We start from the raw sequence: 16176 nt of genomic DNA, 5'->3' as shown, positions 1-16176 counted from the left end.
GGGGGGTGGTCAATGTACGCCATGGGAGGGTGCCCGTTCGCATAATAAATATCGGGAAGAGGGAAGTGTACCTGCCCCGGTATGCCACGCTAGCCAAATTGTATACCATCAATCAAAATTCCATACAGTCCGTAGAACCCTTGCCTCCATCTTCCCCGGAGGAAGGTAACAGCTCTAAGGAAACAATGGAGGACTGGTGTCAGCAACTACATTTGGGTACTGACTCCACTCCCTCACACCAGAAACAGGGAGTCTATCGGGTGGTTCAAGAGTACGAGAGAGTGTTTATTAAACACCCGTTAGACTTCGGGCGAGTCAATGGGGTAGAACACCACATCCCCACGGGAGACCATCTTCCCATAAAAGAGAGGTATCGACCCGTACCCCCTGCACACTACCAACACGCCAAGGGGATGCTTAGGGACATGAAGGAGGCTGGGGTGATCAGGGATAGCTGTAGCCCCTGGGCAGCTCCACTAGTCTTAGTCAAAAAGAAAGACAACACCATGAGGATGTGTGTAGATTACCGGAAAATTAACCGTATCACACACAAGGATGCGTACCCCTTACCAAGGATAGAGGAGTCTTTGGCTGCTTTAAGATCTGCTAACTTCTTCTCTACCTTGGATCTCACTAGCGGGTACTGGCAGGTTCCTGTAGCAGAGGCGGACCGGGAGAAGACCGCATTCACCACCCCGATGGGACTTAGCGAGTTTACCTGCATGCCGTTCGGACTCTGCAACGCACCGGGAACCTTTCAACGATTAATGGAGTGCTGTCTGGGCCACAGAAACTTCGAGACGGTCCTGTTGTACCTGGACGATGTCATCGTATATTCCAAGACTTATGAGGACCACCTGAAACACCTGGCGGAAGTGTTCGAAGCTCTGGCAAACTACGGCCTAAAGGTAAAACCCTCCAAGTGTCACCTCCTAAAACCAAAGGTGCAGTACCTGGGACACGTGGTGAGCGCTGACGGAGTGGCTCCCGACCCTGATAAGATCACCGCAATTAAGGAATGGCCAAGTCCCTCCAGTGTAAAGGAAGTGCGGCAGTTCCTCGGGTTGGTAGGCTATTACCGCAGATTCATCCCCGGTTTCACCAAAAAGGCAGCTCCTATGCAGGACCTCCTGATAGGCCAGTCCCGGAAGGCCAAGAACCAGAAGCCGCCCTTCAAATGGGAGAAGCTAGAAGAAGAGTCCTTCCGCCAGCTGAAGATGGCCCTCACGGGGGATGAAATCCTGGCGTACCCTGATTACAGCCAGCCCTTTATCCTCTACACCAACGCAAGTAACATCGGGCTAGAAGCCGTACTGTCCCAGATCCAGCAGGGGAAAGAACGAGTAATCGCTTACGCTAGCCGAAAACTGCGACCCACCGAAAGAAACCCTGAGAATTACAGCTCATTTAAGCTAGAGTTCCTGGCAGTGGTGTGGGCAGTCACCGAACGCTTTAAGCACTACCTCGCTTCTTCCCGGTTCATCGTGTACACGGATAACAACCCGTTGACACACCTGGACACGGCAAGACTCGGTGCCCTAGAGCAGAGATGGATGGCCCGTCTGTCCAACTACGAGTTCACAATCAAATACCGGGCAGGACGCTCCAATACCAACGCGGACGCCCTGTCCAGGATGCCAAACCTACCGGACGTAGGAGAAGATCCAGAGGGACTGGAAGAAGTCGAACTCCCCGCGTTCCACCGTCATGGGACTATCCAGTATTCCCATCGGGTAAGGAGTAAGCAAGCCGCTACGTTTAACCCCTTGCCTCACTACAACTGGGAGGAAACGCAAGACAGTGACCCTGCCGTCCGGCTGGTAAAGGAGATGCTGACTCGGCCAGAGGCTCGCCTTGACCCAGACGCTCCGGAGGAAGCCAAGCAACTGTGGGCTGAGAAGAGTCGACTGTTCCTTTACAAGGGGAAGTTGTGCCGCAGAATGGTTAACTCCCGGACGCATGAACTAATCTGGCAAGTAGTGGTGCCACAGAGAGACGCAGCCATGGTGATGGAGGCATACCACGACGGGGCTGGACACTTCGGATGGAAGAAGCTGGAGTTCCTGCTGCGTGGGCGGTTCCACTGGGTAGGCATGAGGGGAACCATCGAGAGGTGGTGCAGAGACTGTGGCCCGTGCAACCTAAGAAGGAAGGACCGTGCCAGCCAGAAGACTCCCCTGCAGTCCATCGTCACCCGGCAGCCGTTGGAACTGGTAGCCTTGGATCATGTAAAACTGACCCCAAGCAGAAGTGGCTACGTCTACGCGTTAACCATTGTGGATCACTACTCCCGGTTCTTGGTTGTCGTCCCTGTTAAGGACTTAACGGCTCAAACAGCAGCTAGAGCCTTCCAGCAGCACTTCTGCCGTCCACACGGGTACCCGGACCAAGTGCTGACGGACCAGGGACCTGCCTTTGAAGCGGAGGTCTTCCAGGAATTCTGCAATCTGTATGGCTGCCGGAAGATAAGGACGACACCCTATCATCCGCAAACTAATGGACTTTGTGAGAAAATGAACCAGGTGGTAATGGATCTCCTGAAAACGTTGCCCCTGGAAGAACGCAGTCTGTGGCCTGAGAAGCTGCCCGATCTAGTGGACCTATACAACCACATCCCGGTAGGTTCCACCAACTGTACCCCGGCTTACCTAATGAGGGCGAGACCTGGTAAGTTACCTGTTGACCTGGAAATGGGAGTCCTGACACCCGAGGACACTTCACCAGAAGCAGACTGGGACACAGAGAGGCAGCAGCAGTACCGGAAAGTACAGGAGAGCGTGGAGCGAAGTCTCTGTCAGGCTAGGGAAAGACAAGAGAAAACTTACAACCAGTATGCTCCCGCTGTTCCCCTGGTACCCGGAGAGCAGGTCTTGAAGAGGAAAAGACGGCTCCACAAGTTGGACGACCAGTGGGAGAAGGACCCGTACACCGTACTGCCCTCAAGCCACGAGAACCCGAAAGTCTGTACCATCAGTAAAGACGGAGGGGAGACCATAGCCATTGTAGCCCGGGATCACCTGAAGAAGTGTCCTGAACAGCTACGGAACCCTGAAGAGGAACAAGAAGACCATCGACCCGTAGAGGAAAGGGAAGATATGGTTAGTACTGTGCTCGGAGACTTCCCTCGGTCCTGGACTCAAGTCAATGGTGCAGTTGTGGTACCCGTCCTCACGTTCCTCCAACCAGCATCCCAAGTGCCTACGGAGCAACAGGTAGAGCTGGAAGAGCAGCCGGTCCAGGAGGCAGAAGACTCCACACAAGCAGAACAGGAGGATCAACCCTCTGCTTATAGTGAGCCTGCCGTACCCCTAGTGAGCCAAAGAGCCGGTAGACAGCTGCCCAGTTTACCCTTGACAGCTCCTACACCCTGTAGTTCAGGGCTAGACAGTCAGCTCCGTAGGTCCACTAGGGCCACTAGAGGCCAGTTACCCGCACGTTGGAGGATTTGAAGTGTATAAATTGTTTTATTTGTGGTTACCTGTTTTTCTTGTTGCTTGTGTATAATTATGTGTTTCTAGTTATTTATAGGAGTCCTTGGTGGATTTACCGGGAATCCTTGTACATGGTTGGAGCGTAACCTAGGAATGGACTAAAGACTGTTAAGGACTCGGGGCAGGACAGACCCCTACCTGGTTACGTCTCCCTGTTTTGGTGAAATGGACACCTTGCTTTTCTTCAAAAACTGCACCCGGTTGCGGACACGCCGTGACCATCTTTATATGTTTTTCTTATTGTACTATTATTGTTTATACCTTGTTATGTTTAAAAATATGTTTAGTCCCGGAGTACTAAATTTCACTAGGGGGGAATGTGGCACCCCAGGGGTCTGGTTTCCACAGTAACAGCAATGTTATGTCTGAGAGCAGGTGGGAGGTCTCTTGGTCAGGAATCCTATGTATGCCACACCTCCTGCCCAGTCCTGGGAGGGGAAGGACTTCCCCTATATAAACCTAGGGCTAAGGCAGGGTTAGTGAGTAGAGAAGAAGTAGAGACAGAGAAGAGAAGCAGATATAGCAAAAGAACATCAGGAGCTCTGTGGGCGCAGTGCTACAAGGAGTCAGGGGCTGGCAGCTGCAGAGCTCGCCCTGACTGAGAAGCTATCACCGGACCCGGAGTCCGAGGCTGTGGGGACTAACTCCTATCCAGCAGCAGAAACCGACCGGCAGGGGATTTCAGGTCCTCTGGCCAAGAAACCCGAAGGCACGGTCACACGCGTGGGACCAGCACCGCCGTCGTGGAGCGGACGCAACTAGAAGGCCCCGAGTCACCGGCCATACGGGTGAGCACCACACGGTACACTCAGGGACGTGGGCTACTTATACCCGCCTCTAGCAAGGTAGCCAGAAGAGTACAGTTAGTTTGGGAGGCCTACAACTCCGCCTGGCCAGGGGAGATCCCATCTGCTCAAGGACTGACCAGGCCCCAATCGCTAGCAGTACTCCGGGAGGGTCTATCTTTGTCACCAGTAAAGACCCTGAACTACACCGTACCGTCTCCGAGTGGTTCCTGCTACCCCCATCATCCACGTCGGCTGCCCTGAGGCCATACCCCTCCCGTTGGGGGTGATACTATCACGCTGCACAATCCTACCACCGGCCTCAGCGGCCTGCCCTGCAGCGGCAGCTCCTTCGCTGCATTCAACGGGTGGCGTAGTCGTACAACATCTACCGCTAATACAGCGCCACTTAGTCTGACTCCCTGGGCACGGACCGGGTCACCGCCACGAGACTACAACCCTCAACAGATCCGGCTCCGGGTAAGCTCCCGCGTGCGCAACGCTGCGCGACACAGGCCCAGGGGTGCGTCAATACCACCACGCAGGAGTAAAGAAGGTCACGGAAGATGTCGTTGACCAGTTCTTGGAAGACGGCGGGAGCATTGCAGAGACCGAAGGGCATCACACGGTACTCATAGTGTCCGTCCCGGGTATTAAATGCTGTTTTCCACTCGTCTCCCTGACGGATACGGACCAGGTTATACGCTCCACGTAGATCCAGCTTGGAGAAGATCCTGGCGCCTTTAAGACGATCAAATAACTCAGAGATGAGCGGAAGGGGGTATTTATTTTTAACCGTATTCTGATTGAGTCCTCTATAGTCAATACAGGGGCGTAGCGAGACGTCTTTCTTTTTGACAAAGAAGAATCCGGCTCCAGCCGGGGAAGTAGACTTCCGGATGAATCCCCTGGCCAGATTCTCCTCTATGTACTCAGACATGGCCCGGGTTTCTGCCGCAGACCACGGATAAATACGCCCACGGGGTGGAGTGGCACCAGGTACCAGGTCGATCGGGCAATCATATGGCCTATGAGGAGGCAATGTCTCTGCTTCCTTCTTACCGAAGACGTCAGCATAGGGCCAGTAAGGAGCCGGAAGACCGGGTAAATTAGCTGGGATAGGTGGAGGACGAACCGGACGAACCGGAACCAGGCAGGTCTTATGGCAGGCCGGCCCCCACCGGAGTACTTCACCGGAATGCCAGTTCAACACGGGTTCATGTGTCTGGAGCCAACATAGACCTAGCAATAGGGAGTGGGAGAGTCCGGACAACACATGGAAGGAGATTACCTCGGAGTGCAGCATTCCCACCTGCAGGGTTATGGGTTCCGTGACGAGCAGGATGGTCACCGGAAGGAGTCTTCCATCCACGGAGGCGACTGACAAAGGTTCAGCCAGAGACTTGGTGGGAATACGGTATTTCTCAACCAGGGACTGAGAGATGAGGTTTCCAGCGGATCCAGAGTCCAGGTGGGTGAGTTCAAAGTGACGGTTCTCTCCCCAGGAGATAGATACAGACAAAGTCAGGGTTGGAGAGGACTTATTTTTGTCTAGGGCGACCTCTCCGAGCGGTCCTAGACACTGGAGTTTCCCGGCCTCTCCAGGCAGGAACGAATCAGGTGCTCCTTACTGCCACAATAGAAGCAGCTCCCCTCGGCTCGGCGTGACTCTTGGCGAGATTTGACCAACTTGGTCTGGTCGATCTGCATGGACTCGGGTGAGTGCGCCCGGGGAGTGACAGAAGAGGAGACAGGTTTCTGGAAAGTAGGAGCTAGGCGGGGAAACCTTCTCTCACGGGTGGTCTCTTTGGTACGTACTTGAAACCGGATGTCAATCCGGGTAGCCAGAGACACCAGGTCATTCAGGGTGGTAGGAATGTCCCGACCGGCAAGCTCATCTTTAATCCGACCGGAAAGGCCCTCCCAGAAGACGGACACCAGGGCCTCATTATCCCAGGCAAGCTCAGAAGCGATGGTGCGGAACCGTATGGCATATTGACCCACGGTGAGACTCCCTTGGCGGAGACGTAGCAAAGAGGAGGCAGATGAGGTCTTTCGTCCCGGTTCATCGAAGACCCTTCGGAAAGCAGGGAGGAAAGACGACAGGTCGGACACCAGGGGATCCCCTCTCTCCCACAGAGGGTTAAGCCATGCCAGTGCCTCCCCAGTGAGATGGGACATGATGAATGCCACTTTGGCTCGGTCGGAGATAAACTGGTGGGCCAGGAGTTCAAAGTGCAGGGTGCACTGGTTTATGAAGCCCCGAGCTTGAGCGGGGTCGCCTCCGAAGCGAGGAGGTGCAGAAAGCCGGGGACCGGGGCAGGATGCCATGGTATATTTGGGCAGCGGCGCTGCCGGGTTGCGGGTCATGACACTAGCGGTGGTTGCTGGTGGAGCAGTCAGAGTGTCCAGGCGAGAGTTGACATTCCGCAGGTGGCTCAGGATAGACTCCTGTTGGGACCTCAGATGGGACAGTTCATGGCATAGGTCCGAGAGCGAGGGAGTTTGGTTGCCACCGGGTTCCATGGCCCGAGCAAACTGTAACGGGTCTGGGAGGTGGAACCTCTGTGCAACTATACAAGGGGGCAGTCCTTGTAAGGAAGCGGGTGGCTCCCAGGGAAGACGGGCAGGTAGTCACGGCAAGTGACAGGGACAGTCTCTGGGTAGAGGGGAGGTAGTCACGGCAAGTGACAGGGACAGTCTCTGGGTAGAAGGGCAGGTAGTCACGGCAAGTGACAGGGACAGTCTCTGGGTAGAAGGGCAGCGGGCTGGTGGCTGGTGAGCGCTCCCAGGTGAGCGGGCGAGAGTCTCTGGACAGGCAGGTGGTCACGGCAAGTGACGGCAGAACCTCCAGGTAGACTAGCAGACAGGTAGCGGGTGGACGCTCCCAGGTGAGCGGGCAAGAGTCTCTGGAAAGGCAGGTGGTCACGGCAAGTGACAGCAGAGCCTCCAGGTAGGCTAGCAGGCAGGTAGCAGGTGAGCGCTCCCAGGTGAGCGGGCAAGAGTCTCTGGACAGGCAGGTGGTCACATCAAGTGACGGCAGAGCCTCCAGGTAGGCTAGCAGGCAGGTAGCAGGTGAGCGCTCCCAGGTGAGCGGGCAAGAGTCTCTGGACAGGCAGGTGGTCACGGCAAGTGACGGCAGAGCCTCCAGGTAGGCTAGCGGGCAGGTAGCAGGTGAGCGCTCCCAGGTGAGCGGGCAGGCTGGTCCATAGACAGACTGACAGGTGTCGGAGAGCAGACCGTCGGACCGCAGGCTTGCAAGCAGGTAAGAAGATATCAGGCAGGTATCAAGCAGGAATCTGGCAGATGACTGGCAGGTAACAGGCAGGAATCAGGCAGGTGACTGGCAGGTCACTGGCAACGGGACCTGAGGGCTGAAGCAGAGTGAAGGCTTTGCAACAACATTGCTCGGGCACCTCCATTTTGGAGGAGGTGCCTTATATATGGAGAGGTCCTCCGGCCATTGGCCGGGGACTCCTTAGGACGGCGCGCGCGGCCCCTTTAAGAGAGGGGGAGCGAGCGCGCGCCCTAAGCACAGAGGCCGGGAAGCAGCGCACGCTGCCAACAGAGCGGGAGGAAGCCGCCGGGCACGGAGCGGAGAGGTGAGGGGAATGGCGTCCCTGCCTAGCAGGGGGCAGGGACGCCGACGCTACATACGCCTTGGAGGTCCTGGCCTGCCATGCCGCTAGCGTGTTATCGGAGCGTGTTTTTAGTGCCGCTGGGGGAATTATAATTGATAAGCGCACTCGCCTGTCAACACAATGCTGACAAGCTGACCCTTATCAAAATGACCAAGGGCTGGATTGGGCCAGACTTCTCATCACCACCAAATGACAGCAGAGTAACATAAAGTCAAATCCACTGTGTTATTTCGGGAGGTGTATTCCCATGCACCGCTTCACATCCACACATGGGTATACGCTTCCTGATTTCGGCTGTTTTTTGCTCTTCTCCTTATCCTCAGTCTCCACCACCACTATACCACCAGGGTGACCGTGGTCCGTGTTTCCAGCATTGCAAGTTCCTCCGTCCTAATTTTTAGCAGCTTTTGCATCGAAGGCATAGGCAAAGACTATGGGAGACCTACTCCCCAATAATGGGAATAATGTTTTTAATATGCTGTACTGCATGGCTCTTGTAAGGGACATTAAAATCGCCTTGTTAAGCTACTGCGACCTCCACCACTCTTCCAAGGGGCATTAAAACCGTCTTGTTATGCCACTGCGACCTCCACCGATCTTCCAAGGGGCATTAAAATCGTCTTGTTAAGCTACTGCGACCTCCACCACTTTTCCAAGGGGCATTAAAACCGTCTTGTTAAGCTACTGCGACCTCCACCACTCTTCCAAGGGGTATTAAAATCATCTTGTTAAGGTACTGTGACCTCCACCGCTTTTCCAAGGGGCATTAAAACCGTCTTGTTAAGCTACTGAGACCTCCACCGCTCTTCCAAGGGGCATTAAAACCGTCTTATTAATCTACTGCGACCTCGACCGCTCTTCCAAGGGGCATTAAAATCATCTTGCTAAGCTACTGCGACCTACACCACTTTTCCAAGGGCATTAAAATCGTCTTGTTAAGCCACTGCGACCTCCACCACTTTTCCAAGGTGCAGTAAAACCGTCTTGTTAAGCTACTGCGACCTCCACCACTTTTCCAAGGGGCATTAAAACCGTCTTGTTAAGCTACTGCGACCTCCACCACTTTTCAAAGGGGCATTAAAACCGTCTTGTTAAGCTACTGCGACCTCCACCACTCTCCCAAGGGGCATTAAAACCATCTTGTTAAGCTACTGCGACCTCCACCACTTTTCCAAGGGGCATTAAAACCGTCTTGTTAATCTACTGCGACCTCCACCACTCTTCCAAGGGGTATTAAAATCGTCTTGTTTAGCTACTGCTACCTCCACCACTTTTCCAAGGGCCATTAAAACCGTCTTGTTAAGCTACTGCGACCTCCACCGCTCTTACAAGGGGCATTAAAACCGTCTTGTTAAGCTAGTGCGACCTCGACCGCTCTTCCAAGGGGCATTAAAATCGTCTTGTTATGCTACTGCGACCTCCACCACTTTTCCTAGGCGCATTAAAACCGTCTTGTTAAGCTACTGCGTCCTCCACCCCTCTTCCAAGGGGCATTAAAACCGTCTTGTTAAGCTACTGCGACCTCCACCACCCTTCCAAGGGGCATTGATATTGTCTTTTTATTCCACTGCGACCTCCACCACTCTTCCAAGGGGCATTAAAACCGTCTTGTTAAGCTACTGCGATCTCCACCACTTTTCCAAGGGGCATTAAAACCATCTTGTTAAGCTACTGCGACCTCCTCCACTTTTCCAAGGGGCATTAAAACCGTCTTGTTAAGCTACTGCGACCTACACCGCTCTTCCAAGGGGTATTAAAACCGTCTTGTTAAGCTACTGCGACCTCGACCACTCTTCCAAGGGGCATTAAAATCGTCTTGTTAAGCTACTGCGACCTCCACCACTCTTCCAAGGGGCATTAAAACCGTCTTGTTAAACCACTCTGAACTCCACATGTCTTCCAAGGGGCATTAAAACCGTCTTGTTAAGCTACTGTGACCTCCACGTCTCTTCCAAGGGCCATTAAAACCGTCTTGTTAAACCACTTTGAACTCCACAGCTCTTCCAAGGGGCATTGAAATGTTGTTTTTAATTACCTCTAACCTCCACGACTCTTCCAACAGGCATTGCATTTCCTCCTAATTTTAGTCAGCTTTTGCTTTTCAATGCATAGGCGAACACTAAGGGAGACCCACTCTCCAATAATGGGTAGAAGGTTTTTAGTACGCTGTAATCCCCGTCTGTTTCAAGGGGCATTGCAGTTCCTCATAATTTTTGGAAAGCCTTCCATTCACTGCTTAGGCCAACAGTGTACAGGAGACCCAGTTGCTATAAATGGAAAAAACGGTTTAGTTAAGGCCCTCTGACCTCCATGTCACTTCCAATGGGCATTGGAGTGCCTCGAAATTTTTGGTAGGCATTGCACTCACTGTATGCCCTATAACTGTGTAGCTGAACCGCTCCTTTTGGTACAGAAACATATCCTACAAGACATATGTGGTTGACTGGCCTGATATTGATGTGAATGGTCCCTGTTCCTCCTGCTCTCTTTCTCCTTTGCCACCACCTCATCCATCATTCATCACCTGAAGCTTTGTTTTAAAGGGAGTCATAGAACTGGGATAATAGCAGGAAAACATCCAGCAATCCTCGGAGGAGGTAGGATATGTGCCAAAACGCTGACCACCTCAGGCCTAGCCGCTACTACATACATGCGCTTGCATTCCAAGGAACAGAAAGCTAAGGAGATGGATGGTCTGATGATCATGAATAATTTACTCCTTGTGTAGGAGGCCGACCACTGCTGCTGTCTACCTTCTGAACTTTGTGTTGAAGCCTGATTGACCCAGGAACCGCAATCCTCTATGTCTGGAGGATGTGTTGCATCCCAGTGTCCAACTGTGTCCTGGCTTCCACAATATTAACCCAGTGTGAAGGCGTCAGTGAGATGGACCATCCCTGGCCATATTCACTTGTCCATGTGTTTGTGGTTAGGCTGTCTTTCAAATAGGGGCGGCTCGGGACCGTTTATGGACACCCGGCCGCCCCCTGGCGGCTGGGGACCAAGCGTGGACACCCGGTCCCCTGGCGGCTGGGGACCGAGTGTGGACACCCAGCCGCGGGACGGTTGGGGACCGAGTATGGACACCAGGCCGCCCCCTGGCGGCTGGGGACCAAGCGTGAACACCCGGCCGCCGGACGGCTGGGGACTGAGTATGGATACCAGGCCGTCGACGCAGCCATGATGTGGTGGCCAGATTCTGCCTCCACATGCCTAAAAGGCCCAATTTCAAGCGCACGGTATTGCTGCCTGGGGGTGGGTGGGTGGCAGGCTGCACACTTACTCTTGCATTCCAAGAAAACAAAGCAGATGCTAACTTCTATCATCATCATCATGCTCCTCACCTTGGCTCTCTCAACTCCCCTGATGGAGAAGCCAGGGTCCACCGGAGGAGACTGGTTTTCTGGTGGGCTCGCCCAATGCTGCCCTAAAGCAGGCCAGGCTAAGAAAAGAGTGGGGAAGATTACCGGGACAAATAAGGGCGGCTGGGGACCATTTATGGACACCCGGCCGCCCCCTGGCGGCAGGGGACCAAGCGTGGACACCCGGCTGCCTGGGGGCTGGGGACTGAGTATGGATGCCAGGCCGCCGACGCAGCCAGGACGTGGTGGCCAGATTCCGCCTCCACATGTCTAAAAGGCCCAATTTCAAGTGCAAGCAGTATGGTATTGCAGCCTGGGGGTGGGTGGGTGGCAGGCTGCATACTTGCGCTTGCATTGCAAGGAATGGGGGAGGTACAATTGAACACTGCCCTGGGACAAGGACTTGCACGGGGATAGTTGCAAGTCTGCATCTTCTGATGCGGCAAGGATCACTTCTGATGGGCACACTTTTAGGCAGTGACCTGGGTGTCAGAGATGCTTCCAAGGGTCTTCCCCATGCTGTTCCCATGTCTTTTCAGCACTGTATGCATGTGTCACACAGCACATGGCCAGATAAGGTTGTAAAATGTTAAAATGACATTTCCCAGTGAATGCATTTGTCAGGGTTGAAAGCAATACATAAGTGCAAAAACGCATAAAAAATCCTACTTGTGAACATAGCCCAAGGTGTGGAGGAGCATTTTTGGTTTTGGTTATTTATTTTACCTTATACACAAGTCTTTACCCTGGAAAGGAAGTTCCTTAACATATTTCACAGGAAAGCACTTTCAGTTTCGTTTCTGAACGTTTTATTGTGAGCTCGTAAAAGTGGCTTAATACCTCTGACCATGTTGTTGACAGCAGTGACCTGGGGGTCAGAAATGCTTCCTGGGGCGATCCCCATGCTGTCCCCATGTCATTTGAGCACTGTCACTATTGTTTTGGGCACTTTTTAGGCTTTCTATAGACTGCCGGGGGTGCCGCCGCAAAAATACTCGGGTCTTCCATAGACTAACATTGGGCTCGTTGCTCGGGTCGAGCACCCGAGTATCACGGTGAGCTCGGCCAGAGCTTCCAGCACCCGAGCATTTTAGTGCTCGCTCAACACTAATTATCACCTTCCCCATGCGGCTCCACTCAAGTAACATAAACTCTTTTCCTGTGAAAGCCCCCCCCCCAATAAGCAGCCACATACAAGTAGCAGCAGACATTTCCCTATGCAACCACCATATAGTACCATCATCCATACTTCTTTGCCCCCAAAATACATCCTCAGAGCACTGACACTGAGTCCTGTGCTATCATTCCCCTCTGTACACGGCTCCATTGTGCAGCTCCTCAGTCCTCTCCACTCCAGTAACCTCAGCACAATGCTGCTTACCTCTTCACTGGACTGGAGGAGCCCCATTTTGGTGACATCATTGCCTCAAAACATCAATTGCACTGTAGTGGCTACCCTGCGGAAATATGTGAGTGAGCTGCAGATGGCGGCGGCGCACATAAGATTATAATGAGGACAATCTGGTGTTGGGCTTCCCCGGAGCCCCGGGCGGTAGCCCAGATTGCCCTCATTATAATCCACCTATGGATACATCGTTGGATTCAGGGTCTCTTTGCCTACATTATACTGCTCTCAGATGATGTAGCAAAAACCTGCTGACAGATTCCCTATAATATATGAATAGCTGTACTAGACTTTCTTTTCATATGTACCATCACCATTTCAAAGAAACAGAGTCATCGTTGTCCATTCACACTTTGCTTTAATTTTCCAGGTAGCACCTGAAAAACTCAAATGTGAATATAGATTTGTTGCTATAGGTAACAAAATAACAAGTCCTCAGAAACAATTTTTATGTATGAGGTTAGATGTCAGACTTGCTGCAAAATAATATTTGTAAACTTATTTGTGCAAAGAAAAAGGAACTGAGAGTGAGAAACACCGGACGGCGAGCTGTAAAGAACCTTACAAGCGTGAATCTGGACATTTCATGTTTATATTCTTAGAGTACATGACGTCTCAAATTTAATGGTAGTTTGCATTTTTTTCAGATTTTGTTTTACTTGTGGATAATTTCATGTATCAAACAATATAATAAGGAGGGTTCTTCAAAAGTGGCGGCGTTTCTTATCCAGGAAATGTTACTCCAGTCCCAGACTAGAGTATCATTTCTGGTGAAGCCCATGGAGGCACATCTTATCAATGGCATCGCGTCCTTAGTCTTACAAATAGTATAAGATGCAAGCGTGTCGCCTTTGTAAATGGGACTTGTGTGAACTCCTGCTCTAATCTTAAGTATAATTTTTTTTTTTAAATAAATGCCCATTAACCCTATCTTTTCCCTATTGTCCTAATTTAAGCCCAAAGCTCTATACCCATCATATTACATAAACTATGAAAAATAGCCTCAAGTACTCATGGATTTAACCCCTTAACTACCGCCAATATGCATTAAAATGGCAGCCGATGAGCAAGTGTGACACCCCAGGGGTCTGGTTGCCACAGTGATAGAGATATTATGTCTGAGAGCAGGTGGGAGGTCCTTTGGTCAGGGATCCTGTGCATGCCACACCTCCTGCCCAGTCTTGGGAGGGGAAGAACTTCCCCTGTATAAACCCTGGGCTGAGGCAGGGTTAGTCAGTCAAGGAGAGTAGAGACAAGAAACAGCAGAAGCAATACTACTACGAGTCAGGGGCTGGCAGCTGCAGAGCTCGCCCTGACTGAGAAGCTTTCTTACCGGACCCGGCGTCCGAGGCTGTGGGGACTAACTCTTACCCAGCAGCAGAAGCCGACCGGCAGGGGATTTCAGGTCCTCAGGCCCAGAAACCCGAAGGCACGGTCACACGCGTGGGACCAGCACCGCCATCGTGGAGCGGAAGCCATTAGAAGGCCCCGAGTCACCGGCCATACGGGTGAGCACCACACGGTACACTCAGGGACGTGGGCTACTTATATCCGCTGCTAGCAAGGTAGCCAGAAGAGTACAGTCAGTTTGGGAGGCCTACAACTCCGCCTGGCCAGGGGAGATCCCATCTGCTCAAGGACTGACCAGGCCCCGTTCACTAGCAAGTACTCCGGGAGGGTCTATCGTTGTTACCAGTAAAGACCCTGAATTACACCGCACCGTCTCTGAGTGGTTCCTGCTACCCCCATCATCCACATCTGCTGCCCTGAGGCCATACCCCTCCCGTTGGGGGTTATACCATCTACGCTGCACCATCCATCCACCGGCCTCAGCGGACTGTCTTGCAGCGGCAGCTCCATAGCTGCATTCAACGGGTGGCGTAGTCGTCCTACATCTACCGCTGTTACATCGCCGCTCAGTTTGACTCCCTGGGCACGGACCGGGTCACCGCCACGAGACTACAACCCTCAAGAGATCCGGCTCCGGGTAAGCTCCCGCGTGCGCAACGCAGCGCGACACAGGCCCAGGGGCGCGTCACAAGCAGTAAAATGCTGGAGTGCTCAGTACTGGAATCGGGCAGGTCAGATACTCGGACGGGCTTGACACGAGTAACAAGTATAATGGAAGTCACAAGGAAACTTAAGCATTTTTCCGGAAGGCCCTAACAGGAGGGCTGGGGGTGACAGACACATTTCATGAATGGATAGAAGCAGTGCTGAAATGGACTGGGAACAGCATGGGGGGAACCCAGGAAGCATCTCTGACTCCCACGTCGCTGCTGGGAACAATGTTTTCAGAGTATTACTCCACTTTTACAGACTGGCAATAAAACATAAAAAAACGAAGATAAAATGTATTTTACAGGAAAAAAGGTTAGTAAATCCGCTTTTCTGTATAATGACTGTATAAGGCAAAATTACAAAGAGAAAAAAGAAAAATGCCTCCTCCACCTCTTAATAGCCGGGCCATCTCTCACTGTATTTCCCCGTCACCTATGACTACAGTAGATGACATAGTAGAGGGGGAAATAAAACTACACCCACCAGTAGTCACCTTTTAATGTCATTTTAACATTTTACCACCTTATGTCGGCATGTGGTGTGTGTGACACGGCCAGACACATCCTGTTTAATTTATGAAGAAGGGTCTCTGAAACCCCCAAAAGTCCAAAAGGACAATGCAAGGACTGCCAAAAATGAGAAAGAAGAGGGCCTCCGATACACCCTGTATTAGACATAAAGGAGGGCCTCATACACATTCTGTTACAATTGTTAGCTAGTGGAACTCCAAGACTCATAAAGCCAATGCACTAAGTGCAAGGGCTGCCAAAAAAATAGAAGGAGGGATTGCAATACACCCTGGAAGACACGTAGTGGAGGGCCGCAGAAAACATTTTTTCTAATTTTTAAGAAGTAAGATTCCCAGACTGGTAAAGCCGATGTACTAAGTGCAAGGGCTGCCAAAAATTAGAAGGAAGTTCTGCAGTGCACCCTGGAAGACATGGAGAGTAGGGCCGCAGAAAACATTTGTTTCCCATTTTAAAGGAGTGTAACTTCAAGAACGGATAAAGACTAAGAGAAAGGTGAGAAAAACATTTACCCCTGGGGGGTATACATATATACACTGCTCAAAAAAATAAAGGGAACACTGAAATAACCCATCCTAGATCTGAATGAATGAAATCTTCTCATTGAATACTTTGTTCTGTAGAAAGCTGAATGTGCTGACAACAAAATCACACAAAAATCATCAATGGAAATCACATTTATTAACCAATGGAGGCCTGGATTTAGAGACACCCCCAAAATTAAAGTGGAAAAACACACTACAGGCTGATCCAACTGTGATGTAATGTCCTTAAAACAAGTCACAATGAGGCTGAGTATTGTGTGTGGCCTCCACGTGCCTGTATGACCTCCCTACAACGCCTGGGCATGCTCCTGATGAGGCTGAGTATTGTGTGTGGCCTCCAAGTGCCTGTATGACCTCCC

This window comes from Phyllobates terribilis, unplaced genomic scaffold (genome assembly GCF_046119375.1).
Source record: "Phyllobates terribilis strain yellow unplaced genomic scaffold, ASM4611937v1 Scaffold_143__1_contigs__length_4665640, whole genome shotgun sequence".
Lineage (NCBI taxonomy): Eukaryota > Metazoa > Chordata > Amphibia > Anura > Dendrobatidae > Phyllobates > Phyllobates terribilis.
This window is presented reverse-complemented; position numbering follows the sequence as displayed.